Source organism: Crocodylus siamensis, chromosome 2, assembly GCF_052110815.1.
Source record: "Crocodylus siamensis isolate JL-2025a chromosome 2, ASM5211081v1, whole genome shotgun sequence".
In the NCBI taxonomy this organism is placed as follows: domain Eukaryota; kingdom Metazoa; phylum Chordata; order Crocodylia; family Crocodylidae; genus Crocodylus; species Crocodylus siamensis.
Genome location: NC_143396.1, coordinates 222,366,405 through 222,371,061, shown reverse-complemented (window position 1 = coordinate 222,371,061; position 4,657 = coordinate 222,366,405). Strand labels below are relative to the sequence as shown.

Below are 4,657 nucleotides of genomic sequence, written 5' to 3'. Positions count from 1 at the left end.
TTTAAATGTTTCAAGTGTAAATCTGAAATTAATAAACAGCTTTGGAGGAATTAGATGCAAGTAGTAAATGATTTTCAAAGTTGCCTCTGGACATTGATGCCTGGATATGACACCCAGGCATCAAATTGCAAAACTGCCTTAACAAGCCATAACTATGTGAGGTGAATGAATGTCCTCAGGTGAGAATGACATCATTGTCCTGCCACATATAAAATAATGAATCCACCACTGCTACAGTTGCCTTTGCTCCTTCTCCCTATACCAGAAAATCCTATTTACATGGGCTAGAATTTGAGGGAGAATGGAAAGTGAGCAAGAAATGGGAATGTAAGGGCAGTTCTCACAAATCAGTTGCTATTAAGTAACCTTTTTTCTTCAAACACCCCTCTGCATTCCCAGTAACACTACGCTAGAAAGCAGTGCCCTAGAAGGGCTTCTAGTTAAATATGAACTGTAGCACTACTCTTGCAAGCTTCACATCCGACCACAATGCTTAGTCCAGACAGTAACGTTTCAAAAGGTGAATAAAGAATTCTAAGTTCTCCTTAGCAAAACTCCACCAGGGAACCTGTATGAGATACACTACTGAAACTTCCATGAATTTCGTATAGTTCAGCTTTAGACTGTGGAAATCACTTTCTACTTAAAGTGTATCAATACATCATTTCTTTGTACAAAGAAAAAAAGGTTGCTTCCTAACAGTCTTTCTTTAACAATTATACCTATAAGCAAAAATTATTTTCTTGATAGAACGCACCCTTTTTACATTGACTGCATGTAAAAAAAACCAAATGCAAACCAAAACAGAAATTCCACTTGATGAGCAGGAAGTTTGGAAAAGACTTCCAAAAGTAAAAACTATGAGAGGTAAAAACTTCAGAATACTTTTGTCATGAATCCAAGACAGAATCTCAATGATTTTGTCCTTGTAGATTACTATATTAAGTGAAACAAATCAGCACTGCTCACTCACCCTCCTGCCAATAAAAAAAGCACCTTCTTGATAGTTACTGATTGATAAATGCTGTAAGAATGCTTGAGGGAGGGACAGACAAGTGAACATAAGAACTGTGCTAGGTTAAAATTCAGGAGGTGAACACTTTACAGAAGTGCAGACTGTCTTCCCCTTTGTATGCATATTTATAACAATGCACAGTTGATGTATGTCACAATCAGAACATAAGGGGTACCCAGCTATAGCAGCAAAGCCTTCAGACTATATCAGATTGTTTGGAGCTCCTATCAGTTTGCATTGGGCTTGCCCTCTTGATTCCTTGGATACTTCCTTGCAAGTATCCTACATCTCCAGGCTTGCCTTTGGGGCAGTTAACATACTGAACAAAAGCCTGGCTAAAATCTTTTCATATTCAACCATCCTCTGAATGGCTTAAAATTCCTCCTGGAAGAGATTTTTACTGGGGAAGCAGCGGGGAAGGGTGAGAGATGGGAGTAATGAGAATATACAGAAGTCTATTTCTATTTGCCTTATGTAAACTACAAAAAATCATTGTGCAATTGCTCTAAACTTCTGTGAATTGACATTTTGGAGGAGTTTAATTAAAATCTACAGAAAGTTACCCAAGGATAAAGTTAAACTACAGGCAGAAAAGAAATAGATGAAACAAGACACTCATTCCACTCTATTTTTCTTGCTCACAGCTTTAGCTCCAAGTACCACAGAGTAAGTCTAAATACCAATGAGATGACACTTAAGCTCTTATAGACATCAACTGAGCTTTTATTTAAGAGTAGGATTCCTTTACAGATGATATAAAGAAAATAAAATTAAATTACCTGTAATAATTTTTTTTAAGTATCTCAAGAGATCCTTAACTCTGTGTCTTCCTTATAATGCAAGGTTGGCAAGAAATCCTCTGGCACTAAAGAAATTTTATTTTAAAGATACTGTCTACACATCATTTCCACTCACAGAAACAGAAAAAAGCATAATGGATGACACTAAAAATAAAAAGCCAAAATTACATAACACATTACATGACACATTCATTGAATAATGTTCCTTATTAGCATTAAGAAATGTTAAATAATAACAAATGTGGTCACAAAAAGTAAATGACATCTATGATAAATTGTTTTTACTGACCTCCTCAGTTTATATTTCAGATCTTGTTTGGACCATTTCTAACATCCCAAATCAGTTCTCTCAGTTTATTCAAATCCTTAAACTGCCAGAAACTTTTCTTCTTTCCCCAAAATTGGGCATTTTATTTCCCTACAAAAAAAAACAAAACAAAAAACTAACTGCCCCCTCCCAAAAAACAAACAAACTCCACATTTGGTCCAAATTTAAAACAGGCATGGTCACAATGGCTAGGAAAAAGCAGACTAGTGATTCTCAACCTTTTTAGCCTCAAGAAATCCCTCCATAACTTTCTAGAATTTAGCAACACTGTAGTTGAGCCACCGAGCTAGAATCTAGCTGGTGCCAGGTGAGGGGAAGATGAGGGCAGAACATTTTAGGAAAATAATATTTAGAAGCACAAAGCCCCTCCCTCTTTGCAGCTAGACACACAAAATAGCAAATACAAATGGCATCTTATACCACATGACACAACCACAACACTACCTAAATACTGCATGTATGCATGTGGGCTCTGGCTCAGCAGCAGAAGGGTGTCTATACTGTCTTTACAAAGTAAAATAAATCCCATTAAGTTTGTGATGAGTTCCCAAAGAGAGATCTTGGTACTCTCTCCTCCCTCCAAAAATCTATCAGCCATACTGGGTATAATCATTGTTACCAGGAATTAGTTTCACCCTTGCAGAGTTGTGGGAAGCAGGTAAAGAATTAGGGTTATAATGTTTTTCTGCTTTTGAGAGTAGCTAAAATAACTGGGCCTAAACTTTTAACACCTCAAGTTAACTGTGAATTAACTTGAAGTAATTACACTTTTAGACAAATCTACATTCCCCATGTTAACCTCAAACTAGAAATATTTCACAGAGTTTAAGGCCAATAGGGACCATTAGACCATCTGGTCTGTCCTCCTACATAATCACACACCATCAAATTTTACCCAGATATCCTTATATCAAACTCAGACTTCAGTTTAGCTAGAACATTTCCCTCTTCAGAAGACAACTGAAATGTTGCATGGCACAAGCAGAATGCTAAAGTGAAATGCCATCAATACCAAAAATTTCCTGAAATAGGACCAAACTGATCAGGTGAGAAAAGTCCAGAATGACCCTAGCGATCAATCCATGCCCCACATGTTGGGAAAAGGCCAATCTTATCTGAAAGAAAACCCCTTTCCACCCCAAATCTGCACATCAGCATGCCCCTGAATACTTCAGCAGGACACATTAGACTGGCATCTAGAAACAGAACTTTCCATATCACTTCAGAGGACCCAACCACTGCAGAACATCCCATCTCTGCAGTCAATTTCTCATGCCTCTGGTCAGATGATCATTAAAGGAAAAATGTTCTTCTTGAATCTTGCAAGTGACAACTGGAAGTCCTGGAACATGAGGTCCTATGATAGTCACAACCTTAACACACAGCTGCAAATGTTATTAGTATGTTGAGGCAATGAAGACATTTCTGTTCTCCCAAATGACGTTTCTGAAGAGGGATAGTCACAGTCTCAGATTTCAAGGCCAGAAGGGTTAGGCCTTATTCTTTATCACTGATATTGGCAAGTTATAAAAGTAACACAAACACATACGTTCAGATTAGAAGAGCTGGCTGTTCAAACAGGTGACTGCAATGTGTCCCCAACACTACTGAACCATAGCAACTGTTCAAAGGGGAGGTCCTGACTGCCGTTACTCACCCACAAGTAACAGACCAGGATCATATACCATAGTCTCCCAACACACAACTGGCTGCTCCAAAAATGGAAAAAGAAAGCGGACCTTTATCTTGTTCAAAGCAATTACTGTTGCTCAAACAGAGCTCCAGTTGTACACAGTGCAAGCAGTTCAGGACTGGTTCACCTAAGTGAGCCAACAGTATAAAGGATAACTTGGCAAAATTCCCAAGGTCATATCACAAGAGTGTCAAAGAAAAATCTTTGGTTTCAGATGCCAATGGCAAAAAGGTCAAAGGCTAACATAACATTTTGTCATTGTAGTTCCATATCCAACCCCCCCCCACCCCAGCTTAAATGTAAAACACACGCGCAGTCAATCTCGCATGAAACCTAAGCAGAAGTGAGAAACACATAGTCAGTTCACAGTCATGATTGGCAGTCCTGTAATTATTCATGCCTGGCGTGTTGTAATAGGCCACCCTGCAAGCTATAATTTTGGAAAGATTTCCGCCTTCGGTGGAGATCTCCATGCATGCCCAGCGATTTGGCCAGTCGCTGACTTCTCTCCCTGCCTACGGTAAAAATTTTCAGGCGTATCTGATTTTGTCGACTTGTCTGTTCTCTTCAAGAGCTCTCGAAAGCCTGCTGACCGAAGTCACCTATATGCTTTATTTAAAAATCTGTATTACTCAGTTTGTAATCTGAACAACAAAATATCTACAGTGCTGTGCTAAATAGCTCAACTTCTCTTTTTACACTGCGCAACCACTACTTCCTTCCTACGCTGCATTCTTCTGTAGTGTAAGTAAAAATAAACTTTCTGTGCAACCAATACGCTTTAAACCTCCTGACTCCACTCGCTTACCCACCTGTCTGAC

At 38.7% G+C, this 4,657-nt stretch overlaps 1 protein-coding gene across 9 annotated transcripts in view; it reads right to left on the bottom strand.

Moving 5' to 3' along the window:
- GPHN (gephyrin) overlaps window positions 1-4,657 on the bottom strand; it is a 612,917-nt gene that overhangs the window by 541,258 nt on the left and 67,002 nt on the right. The window lies entirely within an intron of this gene.